This window comes from Kogia breviceps, chromosome 17 (assembly GCF_026419965.1).
Source record: "Kogia breviceps isolate mKogBre1 chromosome 17, mKogBre1 haplotype 1, whole genome shotgun sequence".
In the NCBI taxonomy this organism is placed as follows: Eukaryota; Metazoa; Chordata; class Mammalia; order Artiodactyla; family Physeteridae; genus Kogia; species Kogia breviceps.
The window spans coordinates 45,988,802-46,006,105 of record NC_081326.1 but is presented as its reverse complement, the minus strand read 5'-3'; the positions used below and the strand labels follow the sequence as shown (position 1 = coordinate 46,006,105).

The following is a 17,304-nucleotide window of genomic DNA, read 5'->3' as shown; positions in this document are numbered from 1 at the left end:
ATCAGGAAAAGTCATGTTCACAAAGCTGCCAGAGCCTGCTTTCCAGTTAGAAGACACTGGTCACCTTGGAGCAAGTCTTTGTTTGGAGAAGAATCACCTGGATGGTTTCCCCACTTTGTGTAAATGTAGGAAAGAAGGTACCCTTTGCTCTGGAGAAAGAAAGTTATAGAATATTCTTTGTAGCATGACAAAGCCTGGCCCTCTCAAGTGTCATGTTGTATAGGGCCGGTTTGCTGGGGAGAAAGGATATTTTGCATAGGAGACCAGGAGCCTCCTGGGAAGGGAGGCATAGAGAATTGGACCCTATCCCTTGTGAGGTTCAATGTTATTATAACCTCTCTGATAAATGGGATGGTCCCTACTGAGGTCCCCTGGTGAGAGAGGAGGAAAAGGCTTCAGCGAGGAACTTACCAGGAGCAAAGGGGGAGTCCCTGGGAAGCCCCTCATGTCCCAGCCAGCCTGGTGGGGAGGGTAGGCTTTGAGAGAAAGAGTGAACACAAGATTGTAAGTTAAAGAGCCAGAGAAACATTTCTAACTGAGGACAACACTGAAGGAATGAAGTCATCTTTTCTCAGAGGACTCCTTGGCCAGTGAGGAATATTAACTTGCAAGACCATCATCTCACACACCGTTTTACAAAACCAACTTTCACTATCTACCCTGTAGGGTAGTAACAGAATCAACCACATGGAAAATAGGGGCGTACCAGGGCGCTGATGAGGATTTCCTGTTGCCTTTCTCAAATGTGGGTGACTGGAGTTCCCAGTAACTGGCTAAGGGAGGCTGTGAGCAATTTAACACTCAGGAGAGACGTGATTGTATTGGTACTTTACTCTGGTGAAAGGGGTCGTGCAGGGTACAAAAAATTCCAAAACATTATGAGTTGTACGTTAAGGAGGAGTGACTACTGTCAGGGAGGAAGGTGAGCCAAGCGAGGTCTTGCAGGCTGAGTGAGAGTCCGAAGGTAGATGACGAGATGCGGACATTGGTCAGAAGAGCATCCGAGACTCCCCAGGACAAAAGCACCAAGGAGAGAAGGTACACTGTCTCCTGTAAACAACCTGCATAGATCTGGAGCCCAGGAGGCACTGCAGGTTGGGTGAGACAGTCAAAGGCCCTAGAATCCAGGGTAAGACATTGAAACTCGCCCAGGTTACCAAATCTTGTTGAGAAGAGCTGGAATTCCTGATTTTTATCAGACAGACCCAGTTTTTTCAGCTGGCAATTATTCCAAATTTTAAAAAAAAAAACATTGTGGGAGCTAAAACAAAACATCCTTAGAGGAAGCCACAGGCCTCTAGTTTGTAACTTCTGCTAAACTGAAGGGAGCTTTTAGACAGAAAAGTGGAGAGATCAGATCGGCATATTAAAAGTTCACTCTTGGCAGTATGATTAGAGAGAGTAAGAGACTAGACAGGAAGACTGGTTAACCCGACAACAGATATGTTGAGACTTCTGTGTACAGCGAGAGCTAGAGTCACGACAGTGGGTTGTGGACCTGAGCTTGGTGTGGGAGACAAATCTCAGCAGCTAGCACACAAACGTGTAATTAGGCACAGTTACAAATGTGTGATTATTTCAGGGAAGAAAAGGGGAGGGCCTAAATCGTGGGGAACTATGGAAGAGAACACATTAAAGAGATATTTGGAAAGTTTGGTAACAATTTTAGACAGGGAAAAGAGAAAGGGAGTTTCAAGGTCTTCCTTGGGTGAGTGGGTAGATGCTATTTTAGAAAGAAGCATAAAAACGATCATGGGGAACTTTGCCACTACTGAGTGTTCTATAAACAGAGTAAGTATGGTTTGGACAGACGGGGCAAAAGAATGAGAGCTAAGACCTATATTTTAATTTTTATCCTGAGGCTTCCAAAATGTCATATTTGCTTCTTTCTGAAGATAATACCTGCCCTGCTTATCTCACAAAGCACTTAGATTAGTCAGGGTTCTCCAGAGAAACAAAACCAGTAAGAGTATAGAGAGAGAGAGGAGAGATTCATTGATTTAGATAGTATAAAGAACTGGCTCATTCAACTATAGAGGCTGACCAGTCCTCAGATCTGCAGCTGGCAAGCTGAGGACCCAGGACAGCTGATGGTGTATTTCTAGTCCCAAAGCCAGCAGGTTCAAGGCCCAAGAAGAGGTGATGTTCAAGTCCAAATGCAGGGAAATAACTGGCATTCCATGTCCAAGGCAGTCATGGAGAGGAGTTCCCTCTTAGCTGAGGGAGAGTCAGCCTTTTTGTTCTATTCGGGCCTTCAAGTGTTAATTTCATCCAGAGACACACCCATAGAAGCACCCAGAATAATGTATGACTACATGTCTAGGCACCCTCTGACCTAGTCAAGTTGACACGTAAATTAACTGTCACAGAACCTCTGAGTATAAAATGAAATAGTTGAAAAGAAACTACCTTAGGTGGGTCAAGGGCCATACATATATAATGTAGTAAGTAGAGAAAAAATTCATTGTCTATAATGTATATGTTGCATATTCTCTGTTTGCCCCTCCTGCCCTATGCCTGGCAGGCTGGTCTCCATCTACTGTAGTACCTGGACTCCCTGACGCTCTGGTTTCTGGTTCGGAGGTACAGCAATAGGTTGAGAGTAAGAGGAAAGAAAGACTGGGTGGGCAGGGCATTTATTTCCCCATTCCCTCTTTGTCCCACTTGTGACTTAGCCCCCGCTGGCATCTCCTCTTCCTTTGACTGCAGCTTCCTCCCCTGCCCCATCAGGCCTAGGGGTGCTAACAGCTTCTCTCCGCTTGAATCTCTGGGTGCTTCTCCATCCCTTATGGGGCTCTTACCCCTGCCAAAGAGCAAGCATCTAGGTGTTGTATTGATAATGTTAATATTAAATTCATATCTAAGCTCTCAGAGGAAATTCTTGTCAATTCTATTTCTAATCTCAAATCAATTTCTTGCCATCTTTTTCATTTAACTTAATAATGATGGCTTTAACATGAACATGTGTTTGACTCTCAAGAAACTGTCATATGTACAGGGAAGAGTGAGCTGCCCACTGAAAGGAGTGCATGATACTTAGGGATGGAGGGAGAGCTGTTTCTGGATCCAGGTGATATTCAAAGACAGCAAAGCAACTGAGAAGTGTCCTCATTTGAATAATCAGAACTTCTTCAACTACTGGGTCACTTCTTCCTTGCGGTAGGGCCTTCCCTTCCTGACGGTGACATTCTTGGGCTGCTCCAGCCACAGCATGTGGTCAGGGTCTCAGCCGGCTCCGTTAGGGCCCTTGAGGACCACCTTGTGCATGCGCTTCTGCTCCTGAGGACAGGCAGCTGCGCGTGGGAGGTGGCAGGAGGTGTGACAAGCCTGAGCTACCGAGGCGCCCACTGGCCAGGAGAACTGAGCCTGCGATAGGTCGATAGATCCGTCTGTGACGCCAAGTATGGCACCAGGAACTGCAGCTCTGAGCCGAAGGGTGCCGTCTTCTTGCCCTGTTTCTTGCCACCTTCACTGCCAGTGCCCTAGTTCATGCCACCATCCTCTCCCTCCTGGGTGACTGCAGTGGCCTCCTAACTGGACTTGATGCTCCTGTGCTGGGTATTTCCCTTGGTCCTCGGGATACCCTTCGAAGCTCTTCTCTATGATATGGGGTTGGGATAATGCAAATGAAATCTCCCCACCTCCCAGCTAGCTGGCTTCCTGTTAGGTTCTGCAATGTGAGGCATTAAAAGGAGAAAGAAAAGTGGAGGGAAAGAAGGGACTTCTTTCCTGTTTTTCACTTCCTGCTTTTCTGCGTTGCTCCAGTAGCAGCATGTAACTGGCCCCAGCTTCCAGAGACTTTGAGTGCTCTCAGCACCCTACAGCTGCCAACAGCCAACAGTCAAGCCCCACTCCCTCACCTGTGGAGCTGTTGCCCTGGCAGGGCGGGCGGGAAGGTCCCCTTGGTGGAAGCCCGATAGCCAGCACTCCCTCCTCAGAGGTCTGAGCAAGGCAAGCCTTCCTTCAGAGATCCAAGCACCAGGCCCCTGGGCCCCTCTGCCAAGCTCCTAGTACAGGTAATACCACCTGTTCTCCAGCCTTAGGAGGCAGGAGTTTCTTCTTGCAAGTATTAATCCCTGGGTTATTACCTTCTTCCTTTTTTTCTTTTCCTTTTCCTCTTTCAGCCTTCTAATGCCTGTGAAAGCAATTCTTTATAGTAAAGCCCCTCTATTTGAAGGAACTTGTTTGATTTCTGTTTCTGACTGGTCCCTGGCTGATATCCCTCCTAATCTATTTTCCACTTAGCAGCCAGTTATCTTTTGAAAATGTGCTTCAGATTGCATCACGCCCCTGCTGTACTAGTCAGGATGCTTGCTTCCAAACCACAGAAACCAGCACTGGCTGACTTTTAAACAGAAGAAGAATTTACTGAAAGTGACTGTGGAACTCAGAGCATCAAGATCAAGGTTTGGAGGAAGGCTTGAACAGTGAAGCTCCTGGAATGGTCTGTTGAGGATGTGGCCCCTGATTCCTTTCCACAGGACACTTACAGGCATCCAGGTGCCAGTGGGCATTGGTCACCATATGCTGGACTCTGCTGCCCTTGCACACACCCATCCCCATGCACTCCTGACTGTACCACTGTCACCTTAATAATTTCTAATTGACTTTGCATCTTTGAGACATGCCCTCACGCTTCAAAGTCCCAGGTAGGAGCATCAGCTGACCTTGTGTATGCCACAGGAGAGGAGAGAAAATACTTTCTCTTGCCTTCGACTTCTATAAGCCTTGGAACTAGGACCCTGCCTCCCATTAGTTTTGTGATTCCCCAAAATAAGAAGGGCTTTTGAATGCTGGCCAGCCAGTGACAAATGTCTGCCATACTGCCTAAAACCCTCCAATAGCTTCCCCTATCTCTTAGGGTAAAATCCCCAAATCTGGCTTTCACACCATCAAACTTTCTGACCTCACCTCATGTCACTCTCCTTTGCTTCATGTTCCAGTCCCATGGAGTTTCTGTCTGTCCCCTGAACATGCCACACTCATTCCGACCCCAAGGAATCACTGTTCCCTCAGCCTGGAAGACCCTTCCCTGCTCTTCTCAAGGAAATCCCTTCTCACTTCTGAGTCTCAGCTCAAATATCTCTTCCTCGGTGAAACCTTCCTAAAAGAGCCTCCACCTGCACACGTCTTTCCTTTGTAGTGCTTGTTTGTAACCTGATATTTTCTTGTGTGTTTAATTATCTGCCTCCTCTCTCCTTGTCTGCTACGAGCTCTTCATTTTAACATTCCTCCTATAAAACACTTTAAAAGGAAATCTGATGGAAGTATGGGATTACAGGCGTGTTTGCATGGTGGCGGAGCTGGTTTCAAAGTCTAGCAGATACAGGTTTAAATCCCAGCTGTGAAGCTTCCTGGCGGAGACACAGATATAAGACAGGTCACCGATTGGTCCATCCTCACTCAGGCATCTGTGTAAAGGTCCAGGGGCCGAGGCGTTTCGCAGAGCTGAGCACATATATACAGTGGGTGATATAAGGTAGCAGCTGTGCCAAGCAAGCGGCTGTCATCATCAGAACATAACTCAGAATTGTTAAATGCCAATCACAAACCCAGCACCTTTTTTGGCTCATAATAAAGATTGTAAATAAGTTACTACTTAGAGTTGAGCATCCACTCTTGTGAAGAGATCCGAGGAAAGGAAAAGGTCAGGCTGCCCTCAGGAATCCAGCTGAAGTTGGTTTAAGGTATTGTTTCTAGTTCAATGCATGTATGTTACGTGGGACAGGCAATTCCTCTAAGCCTTGGCCTACCAGCTTCTGAACTTTCTGTTTTCCAAAACACAGATTTCTGTGTGGTCATACCCCGTTGTTCCTTTCTGCTGCCTCTGTGGTCGGCTGCTTCCATCTTACCCCGGCCGTGCCCGCCTTTTGTGCATCGCTGGAGGCTCCTAAGCCCTTCCCTCCTCAGTCTGCTTCCATCTGGCTGCCTTCCCTCCAGCACCGCTGAACCTGCTGTCTCAGAGGTTAGGGTGACATCCTTGTTGCCAAATCCAGGGTTCAGCCTGATCTTTCTGGACCTTCTTGATTCACCGTCACCCTCGCCATGGGTCCAGGCACCTTCCTTTCGGTCTACAAACATGCCCCAGTCTCCGGTAGCATTAAAAAATAATAAGAAAACGAATAACCTTGACTTCACGTCACTCTTTGGCAACTGCCACATTTCTGGAATGCCAGCTTCTGAGTAGCCAAGGGTTTGGATTCCGGAGACTTTAGCTCACAGTTCTGCCAATTCTAACTGTAAGACCTTTTGCTTAATCTTTCTGTGCCTCAGTTTCCTCCTCTGTAAAATAAGGCTCTGGATAATATCTCCCTCCAGGTTGTCATGAGAATTAAATGCATTAACACAGAACCTCGTCATACAGAAGGTGGCCAATAAATGGTAACAATGCTCTGAGTCCTACCTTCTCACCTCCCCCTTTCATCCTTCAAGGTACCAGAACCTGGCTCAGGCCCTACCACCCCTGAGATCCCGCTTTGTAAAGGTCACCAATGACCTACTAGTTGTCAGTCCATGGCCTTCTGTTGCATCTGACATTGCTGGTTACTTCCTCCTTCTGGCAACTCTCCAAACCTCATCTGCTGCCACTTCCTGCAGCACACACCATCATGCCCTAGTTACAGTGAATGAATAAACACACACACACACATGCAACTAGGGTTTGTTTCTTACCTTCAAGTCTTTGCTCTTGCTGGAACTGGACCATCGCCACTACCACAGAAGGGCTCCCCTCACCTTTAATGCCCAACCCTGACTTGTCCCCCTCACCCTCCAGACCCCCCTCTCCCTGCTGCCTTCCCCTGGTTAACTTTCACTTATCCTTCAAGACTCCGCTCAGACCTCACTTCCCCAGGAATCTCTCCTGAACACCCTTCTCCCACCAAAGCTGAGTTAGGTGCCCCTTCCTGGCGCTTACATTAACACTCATGTATTGGGTTGTCAGAAAGTTCATTTGGGTTTTTCTGTAAGATGGTATGGAAAAACCTGAACTAATTTTTTGGCCAAAATAGTTCTTATACTACATTACAATTCTGTCTTCTGTCCCCCCAAAATGACTATGAGTGATCTGGTACAACTTTCAGAATCATTTCTTATTCTTCTCTGAGTTTCTAGCACTTGGCATGGTGCCAGATACATAGTAGGAACTCAGTAAATGTTTATAGAATTAAATACTCAATATCAACACTCATCTATATCCTTGAGTTAGGTAGTAGGGTACGGAATAACTAGATTTACAGGGTGTTAGGGGGTTAGAAAGAAATCAAAAGGAAGTGGGGGAAATGCATAAGGTTTGACAGTGTGTGACAGGGAAGTTGGGGGAAGCAGGCAGAGTCTGGCAGGAGTAAGAGGGGCTGTCATGCAGAGAAACACTCAAAATGAAGAGGCTGTGCCCTTGGGAAGGCTGACTTCACTAAGCTCAAGTTCTCTCACAAAATCGCTAGCTAAATGGAAAGCAGAAGAAACGTTAAAAAAAAAACAGAAAAAGTGTATTCATTTTCCTTCTTCTTTCCAAAAGAGCACAGTTAAAACCATATTACTAAAAAACTTCCAGATACATGTTAACTTTTTTTTTTTTTTTTTTTTTTTTTTTTTTTTTTTTTTTTTTTTTTCCGGTACGCGGGCCTCTCACTGTTGTGGCCTCTCCCGTTGCGGAGCACAGGCTCCGGACGCGCAGGCCCCGCGGCCATGGCTCACGGGCCCAGCCGCTCCGCGGCACGTGGGATCCTCCCGGACCGGGGCACGAACCCGCGTCCCCTGCATCGGCAGGCGGACCCCCAACCACTGCGCCACCAGGGAAGCCCAACTTTTTTTTTTAAATATTTATTTATTTATTTATTTGGCTGTGCCGGGTCTTAGTTGTGGCATGCAGGATCTTTTAGTTGCGGCATGCGGGATCTATTTCCCTGACCAGAGATCGAACCCTGGCCCCCTGCATTGGGAACACGGATGGAGTCTTAGCCACTGGACCATCAGGGAAGTCCCAACTATTTGCTTTTATGCTAGAAAAATGAGAAAGAAAAAAATGTGTTTTCAAAACCTTAAGAGAGGGCTTCCCTGGTGGTGCAGTGGTTGAGAGTCCGCCTGCCGATGCAGGGGACACGGGTTCGTGCCCCGGTCCGGGAGGATCCCACATGCCGCGGAGCGGCTGGGCCCGTGAGCCACGGCCGCTGAGCCTGAGCGTCCGGAGCCTGTGCTCCGCAGCGGGAGAGGCCACAACAGTGAGAGGCCCGCGTACCACAAAAAAAAAAAACCTTAGGAGAATTCTGAACATTCTCTGCAGGCTGATATATAGATTCCCACAGGCACTGTTTATTATCTACTTGTGGGCATCTCCTTTGCAAGCTGACCATTACACTTTCAAGCACAGAACCCAAAGAATGTCTGCATTTTTGGTATTTTTGTGATCATTGCTTTTGCCTCTGACATTAGTAATTATTAAGAGAGATTCACCATTCCTAGAACCAGTTATTGCCTAAAAAGTAAGAGGCACTGAGTAGTATTACCAATAATTAAGTTTTAAAGAATCAGAATCTTCTTTCTTTTTAAATAGATAATGTATTCATATAGTTCAACATTCAAAAGATCAAAGAGTGTACAATAAAAATTTTTCTTCTGCTTTGTCCTTTAAGACATCTTCTGGTTATACAAAAGAATACGTACACATATGCATTTTTTCCTACTGCCTGCTTTTTGCTAGATCACACTATACACCCTATCTTGCACCTAGCTTTTTTCACCTAAGAATCTATTTTCACCTAACAATCAATACATAAAGAAAATTTCTCACTTTATTTGTTACATTATATAGATATACCACAATTTATTTAACCACTTCCCTTCTCATGGACATATAGGTTGCTTCCAGTATTTTGAAACTCAAACGGTGTTGTAAGGAATGACCTTCCGTACATCATTTTGCACATGTGCCAGAATATCTGTAGCATAAATTCCTAGAAATGGATTAGCTGAGCCAAAGGGTATGTTCATTTGTGATTTTGTTAGCTATGGCCAATGTTCTTTCTAGGGAGGTTTTTGTAGCAATTCGCCCTCCCACCAGCTTCCTTGTGTCTCCACCAACAGTGTCAGCTGACTTTCTAGGCTCTGCCGGTTTGGAAGGTGATGAATAACATCTCCATGGATTCAAGCTTGCATTTTTCTTATCATGAGCATGGTTGCACTTTTTTTTTTTCAAGTCCTCAGTGCTATTTATACATTCTTCTCTCTCCGTATTAAATAATGATAACCGCAACAGTAATGATAGCAAACACTTATGGAGTGGCTTTCATCTCCCAGGTATATTACAGACATCTCATTTATGCCTCTCAGCAGTTCTGTGTTGTAGGGACTGTTACGATCCCCAAATTACAGATGGGGAGACTGAGGCTTGGAGAGTGGAAGGGGCTGGCCCCAGAGTCTCATAGCAGCAAGCAGCAGGGCCAGGGCTTGAACCCAGGCTTCTCTGACCACAAAGCCCCTGTTCTTAAACACAAGGCAGCTTCACCTACTACCCAACAAACACAACAAAAGTAGAGACCTTGGGGCACTGACTCTCAGATTACCTCCTTGAGATTCCAAAGAAGTCAGAGATGAGGCACTGACTGGAGCCTCCCAGAAATGCAGCCACGAGAGCCGAGTAAGTGGGCAACTGCATGGACACTAGTTCACAAATAGCAACCTCAGGCCTACAAGTAAGGAAGAAGTTCATCCAGTCAGCAAATACTTACTGAACATCTACTGTGTGCCGGGCAGTGTTCCAGGCACTCAGACACAGCAGCGAACAAAACAAACCAGGTCCCTGTTCTCATAAAACTTACGTCAGACAATAAATAAACAAGAGAAAAAAAAGACAGTAATAAGTACTATGCAGCGAGTTACAACCGTGTGATTTGGTAAAGAGGGGCTATCTTGGATTGGTCAGTTGGTGAAGGCTTCTCTAAAGCAAGTACCAGTTACACTGCGAAATAAATGGTATGGGGGAAGCAGCTATTGAAGTTCAGGGGAAGAGCATTTCAGACAGAGGAACAGCCAGTGCAAAGGTGCCACGTTGGGAGCAAGCTGGTGCATCTGCAGACGGGAGAGCCTAGAGGCAGGGGGAGGGGAGGCTCTGGCAGAGGCTGGGGTGGCAGGTGTGACCAGGTCTCACCTCAGGGCTCTCTGGATCAGGAAAGAAAACTTGGCTTATACTATGTCCAGTGGGAAGCTATGAGAGGTTTAAACTGGTGCTGTGGAGCGGGGGGGGGGGGGGGGGGGGGGGGGCCGGCTGGGGAGAGGAGGGTGTGTCTGTGTGTGACAAAATCTGATTTAATTGTTTTTGAAAACAATCACTCTGTCTGCTAGAAGGAGAGCAGATTCTGGTGCGGCGAGAGAGTAAGGACGGAGACCAGTTGGAGGCTATTGAGGCAGCTTGGACCAGAGATCACAAAGGCTTGGACCACAGTAGTACTACTCAAACTTTTTTTTTTTTTTTAAATGGTTAAGATGGTACATTTATTTTATTTTAATTAATTTGGAGGGGTGCACTGTGCAGCTTGTGGGATCTTAGTTCCCAGACCAGGGATTGAACCTGGGTCTGTGTCAGTGAAAGCGCTGAGCCCTAACCACTGGACTGCCAAGGAAGTCCCAGCACCACTGAAATTTTAGAGGGCATCAGAATTCCTTGGAGGGTCCCACCCTCAGAGTTTCTGATTCCGGAAAAGGCACCAAGATTTTTGCATTTCTAACAAGCTCCCAGGTGACACTGGTGCTGCTGGTCTGCCAATGGCACATTGAGTAGCATTGGACTAGACTGGAGATGGAAGAAGTGGATAGATTTCAATATATTTTGGAAGCAGAGTCAACAGGATTTACGGATGGATTGCATCTGGGGGACAAGTGAAAGAGAAGAATCAAGATGACTTGGGGTTTTGGTGAAGCAACAGAGGAAACAGTTACAGGCATATACTGAGAGTAGAAAATAGAAGGAGGAGGAAATGGAAGGGGAGAAAAACAAGAGTTCTGTTTTCGGCATGTGAAGTTTGAGAGGCCTGTGAGGCAACCAGATGTTTCCACCGGGCGGTGAGTTCTGGTGTTGAAGCGCGAAAGGTCAGGACTGGGGAGACCTGGGCATAAAGATGAAATTTAAAGCGATGGGACTGGATGAGGTGGGCCAGGGAGAGATCGCACTTGGGTTAGAGAATGAGCAGGGAGCTTAGCTCTGGGCATCCAACACCCAGAGGCCAGGAAAAGCGGAGGGACCAGTGGGCAGGACAGCCCAGAGACTTAACGTCATTCACGCCAACAGGGGCAGAAAGCCCTTTCGGAATGACGGAACGGTCAGCCATGGGGCTGGAAGCAAGGTGTGGTATGAGAGATCCAGAGGACAGAGGAGAGCACCCTCTGGGCAAAGAAAAGAAGAACCAGCAAAAGTGACTGAGGAACTTCAGAATCTGTAGCTCTTTGTATCCTCAGATGGATTCCTCGAGAGTTGTGATTAGCAATCAACTCAAAGCAAAAGGCCCCATGCTTTTCTTTTTGGGAAAGGAGAGAAGTGAAGAAACGTCAGATATATTACAGCTGACTCTCCAGCCAGCCTCCTGTCCTGGAGGGGTGGTGCCTTTGAGGAGGGAAAGAAACAGACTGAGTTCCGGGAACTGGGCCTGGAAAGGAGAATATAGGTAGGAAGATGCCTTGGGATTCAAATATGACCATAGATGGCTTCTCAAACAGACAGGCTGTACCATTCTGGAAACTTCTTTACTTCCACCTCAAAGAAACAAGCATCCCATCTGCCATCCAAGAGCGGTCCTTCAGCCAGTGTTTGTGAGCCCTGGCTCCAGCGGCTGTCTCCTCCCTCGTCTGTATTTTGATGGCTTCCTCTAGCCTGGCTCCTTCCCCTCGGACTACAATAATGCCACTCCAACCTAGAAGAAAGCCCTGTCCCTCCGCCCTTCCTCCCCTGCGGCTGCTGCTTTCATTGCTTTCACCCCAAACTTCCTACACCAGTGTTCATGCTTCCTCACTCTCTTTCTCGTCTGCACCCACTGGAATTTGGCTTGGGACCCTGCCACTGTCTCCAAAGCCATGGCCACCTCCTAGTCATCCAACCTAGGGCCTGCTCCTCCAGGCCCTTACCTCAGGCCATCTCCCTGCTGCCTTCACACAATGGCCACACACTCCTTCTGGAAACTCTTGCATCCTCCTCTCACCAGCCCACACAATGCTCTCCCCTCCCTCAGTGTGGCCTCGGTGGCGGGGGGGGTGTGTGCACTACTCTGCGTTCTGTAACTGGTGGTCTCATCTCCTTCTCTGCCCTCTCCCGGATGATCTCCTCCAGACCCTTCCGCGATCGCCTGGCTGTGATCTGATGACAGATGACAACTTAACAGTGGTATTTCCAGCTGCCCATGTGAGATTTTCTTCAGGCATGCCAAAGATGTCCAAAACAAAACCTAGATCCACAGTTTGCACTTAATAAATGGATATTAAGTACATGTTTACTGAACGAACTGTTTTCTCCTCGCCCACTCCTGACTCCTGCATGTTAAAGAGAAAACGATAAACAACAAACCAAACACAGATACGTCTTCCCCTTCTGTCTGGACTAGTGGAATCATCTCACACACTCCTCCCTCATACATCTAATCGCTTACACGATCTTGTTGATTCTATCTCCAAAATGTTTCTGGAATCATTCCTCTTTTCTCCTTTCCGTTCCTACTATGCTGCAATTATCCTCTTCCCAGCTGCCTAACTCAGTGGTTCTCAAAGCTGGCTACACGTTAGAATCACCTGGGAGATTTTGAAAATCCTCACACCCAGCCTCCACCCCAGATTAAGTCAATTGGAATGTCTGAAGGTGAAGCTGGAGCACTGGCATTTCTCTACAGATGATCATAACATGCAGTCAGATAAGAGAACCACAGAAAGTTTCCTTCGCCAGTATCCAGTATTTCCCTCCCCACCGCCACCCCCGAATCAGATCTGATCTTAACATTCTTCCGCTGTAAAACTTCAGATGACTTCCTATGTCTTACGGCAGGATTCTTAACTTGGAATCCAGTTTTAAAGGATCTGTAAACCCCATTAAATTATATGCAAAATCTCATATGTATGGAGAAGACTCCTCTGTTCTCAAAGGAGTGTGATTCAAGAAAGGTAAAGGACCATCAGCTGGGTAGTAGTTAATAGTCATTCAACACCTACTGTGTGCCAGGCACTGTGCTAAGCACTTTACATATACCAGCTTGTTAACATTCAAAACTAACCTGTCAGTATGAGCATTACCCCCATTTTACAGATGATGGTTAAGTAATGTCCCCAAGTCAACAAACCCTTGGAGTCTGGACTTACTTGCAACTGGAGCTACTCTTTACCACCTCCCTGGTTTGCGGGACCAACCCACGCCCTTTAGTGGAGCAAACAAGGCCTCCTCTATCTGCCTAATTAGAGGCACCCCTCGTCCCCCACCAGGCTTCAGCCACCCACTCCTCTCCACTCTCTCACCCATGCCTCTGTCCCCCTTCAGGCTGTAACCACTCCCTGGAATGTCCTGCCTGCACTTCCCTGCCATGCAGGATCCTAGTTACACTTCAGGGCACAGCACAAATGTCCCCTGCAATTCTCTGAAACCCTCTCTCCTCTCTGACACTTTCCTAGAAGACACTGATTATGGTGCTTTCAGCATCGGATGATAGAGAGTGGTGTTCACGTCTCTCCCCTGCCAGGCAGTTCTTTGAGGGAAAGCACTGCTTCTTGTTCACCTGCAGCTCTCCAACATCTTGCAGTGCCCTGGCCCACGGGAGGGGCTCAATGAACGTTTGTTGAAAAATAACACAATTTAAGTGTCCTTTCTCCTTACTAGAGAGTACCCAGGTTCTAAACACAGGGAGTAGGCCTTTGTCTTGTGAGAATGACGGGGAGGTTCTTATGTTGCCAGGATGTCCCCACCGATCTCATCGGGTTATTGTTAAGATTAGATGAAATAATTCTTTAGAAGCACTTGCATTGTTAAACACACTATGAAAAAGAAGGCCTGATTATTAACTAATTCTCTGCTCACGTCCAGTGGCTAACGGACCATTATGAATGCCAGGAAATACAGATTTAACAGCCACCAGCTATATGCCTTTAAAAAAATGTCTGTCATCGCATTGGCATCTCCTGCTCCGAAAAAAACAATTTCCTCATTGCTGTGGCATTCTGCACAGCTGAAAGAGCCATACCAGTAATGCCCGATTGAATTAATACTTACTACAAATTAGTTTTATAAAACATGTCTCAAATGTCTTGAGAGGTTCAAACATAATTGCTTTTTACAAGGGGAAGAGAAAAAGGTATCAGAAGTGCAGTTCTGCATGTGTGGACTATTATGAAGCTTCCTGATTTTGGTGGTATCCTCCTGAGGGAACCCTAAAATACAGCACTTGGGACTGAATGAGATAAAATTGGTCTTTTAATGAAAATTATCAAATTGTGTCAAATTCATGAGGTTTGATCCTAATTTTGAATGCTCTCATACTTTCTAAGCACTTTTAAAGGTTACCCTAGCTTGCCCCACTTGCTAATGAAAGACTGGGATATTTCATTTGTGGGGAGTGATTTCCAAGCCCAATCCTACAGGCTGGTGGCAGAGAAAATTGTTAAACTGATGCTAGCATAATATACCAAGCATAATAAAGTGTGAGTCATTTGGCAACTCACCAAAAAAAGAAAGAAAGAAAGAAGACAGAAAAAAAAGAAAATTAAAAAATTTAAAGTCTACAAGGAAAGGATGAAAGGAGACCTTACCTGAGTCCCCATCAATGGACAACTATATCTAAAAACTTTATATTGTGTCTGTAAGTCTGTGCTCACATACATGTACTCAAAGTAGAATATTAAAAGAAAGTCTCAAATTGTAGGGAAGGATCAGAAAGACCCTACCAACTCCTGACCTCATCTAATTCTTCTTAGACAAGAGTATGATGAATGTAATAGTTAAGAGTTCTGGCTTGGATGAACCGGTTTGCAGGGCAGAAACAGAGACACAGATGTAGAGAACCAACATATGGACACCAAGGGGGGAAATCAGGGAGTGGGGTGTGATGAATTGGGAGATTGGGATTGACATGTATACACTGATGTGTATAAAACTGATGACTAATAAGGACCTGCTGAAGAAAAAAAATAAATACAATTCAAAAATTCAAAAAAATAAAATAAAAAAGATCATTATTACTGGAAAAAGAAAAGAGTTCTGGCTTGGAAGTCAAACTGTTGGGTTTGAGTCCCACTTCTCTGTTTTTTGTTTTTTTAAAAAAAATAAATTTATTTATTTATCTTCGGCTGTGTTGGGTCTTTGTTGCTACGTGCGGACTTTCTCTAGTTGTGATGAGTGGGGGCTTCTCTTGTTGTGGAGCACGGGTTCTAGATATGTGAGCTTCAGTAGTTGTGGCACATGGGCTCAGTAGTTGTGGCTTGCGGGCTCTAGAGCGCAGGCTCAGTAGTTGTGGCGCATAGGCTTAGTTGTTCTGCAGCACGTGGGATGTTCCCGGACCAGGGATTGAACCTGTGTCCCCTGCATTGGCAGGAGGACTCTTAACCAGTGCGCCACCAGGGAAGCCCTCCACTTCTACTTCTGATGGCAGTAGAGATTTCTATTTGTCCTGTAGTATCCATTCTCCCTTTCTTCCCTAAATTTTTAATGGACATGTGGCCAAGGTGAAGACTACATTTCCTAGCATCCTTTGCAATAAGGTATAGTCATGTGACCACATTCTGGCCAATGGAATGTGAACACAACTTCCAAGTCATCTCCTTAAAAGGGGCAGGTTTCCCCTCCATTTTCTTTCTTCCTCGGTTGAAATACAGAAGTAACATTGCTCCTTGCTCCATCTTTGACATGGAGGAATAGGGTACCCCCTCTGATAAGACAGAGCAACATGAAAGATGCCTGGTCCCCAACAAGGTTGAGCTACTTTATCAGCCCCAGCCAGCTCAGGATGAGACTGACATGAGAGAGAATTAAACGACTGTCTTGTCTAAGCCATTGTTACTTTGGGCCTTGTTAGTAGCAAAATTGATATCCTACTAGAGTAACTGTGATTAAAAAGCAAGTTACTTAACCTCTATGGGCTTCAGTTTTCTCATCTGTAAAATATGGAAAATACAATGACAGTAACAACAGTAATAATAAAAATACCTTCCTCATAGGGATAGGGTATGTCAATTGATTAGATGAGTTTCTCGCTCACGGTGAGTACCCATAAGTGTTAGCTATTATTACTAAAGTAAAATTATCGAATGCCGATTATATGCATGGCATGATTGTAGCCTCTGGTAGTTTTAAATTCATCCTCTATACAGCCTTCCTCTTCTCATTGGTATATGAATATCTTTGTTCATCTACTAAACACTATTATAATTATATTTGGTGTGTATCAATTGTATCCCCTGAGTATCGCATGGTGTATTTTTTTAAACAGCTATCCTGTGTAGATTTCAGAGTATGACTTTCATTAGTTAAGATCCAGAAGAAGCTTAAAGTTAATCATGATGGGTGGTATGTACAGACTCGAGGGAATTCAGTGATAGGCAGCTTTGAGATTCCATTTAAAATCAGGATTTATGTTTATAATAGGAAGCTGAGAGGTCACACGGATAAGCTCTATATATTCAGAGCTGATTTCCTCTCCTAGGCCCTCCCCAAACTCAATCCTCCTCCTTTATTATTACAATCCACTTTACCCACCAAAAAGAACTCAGCTCCAAACACTGAAATCAAAAACCTATATGTGTCCCCAAGCCCTCGGGGCTGAGCTGTTTCTGGTGTGTGAAGTGACGCAATGCTCCTCCCAAAGGCACTCATGTTTGCAAACTGCAAAGAACTTTCTGGAAGGAAACAGTGAGACCTAGGGCCTCTCTTTATAATATAAAAGTTAATATAATATCCCTGCTGGACTTGGGCTGAGGTTGGCTGGTGGGAAAGAACAGAAGTGTCCCCCGGGGGGCTCAGGGTCAGAGTGGGGTTCTGTTCCGGAGAGGTGACTCTAGGAGCAGTACCAGAGCCGGTGCCCTGTGGTCCAGCCACTCAACCCCATGGGTAAGCCCAGGGAAAATGGCTAAGAGTGTGGGTCCTCTTGGCTGTGGAGTGGTCACGTCTTAGCATCACACAGGGCATCTCCTTCCTCAGCCTGAGGCCGGGAGCCTCAGCGATGCCTCATTTTCTACTGTGTTCAGGGTCTGGCCTAGACTGCTGTGGCTGGCTGGCATTTGTGCCTCAGTTACTGCAGTAGGTCCAGGGATGGATGGAGCCTCCTGAGGAGATGAGGCCTCCCTGCTAGATGA

General features: G+C 46.0%; 1 protein-coding gene across 1 annotated transcript in view; it reads right to left on the bottom strand.

Annotated features, from left to right (window-relative positions):
- The window catches only part of ATP6V1C1 (ATPase H+ transporting V1 subunit C1), a 103,492-nt gene that overhangs the window by 75,114 nt on the left and 11,074 nt on the right, over positions 1-17,304 (bottom strand). The window lies entirely within an intron of this gene.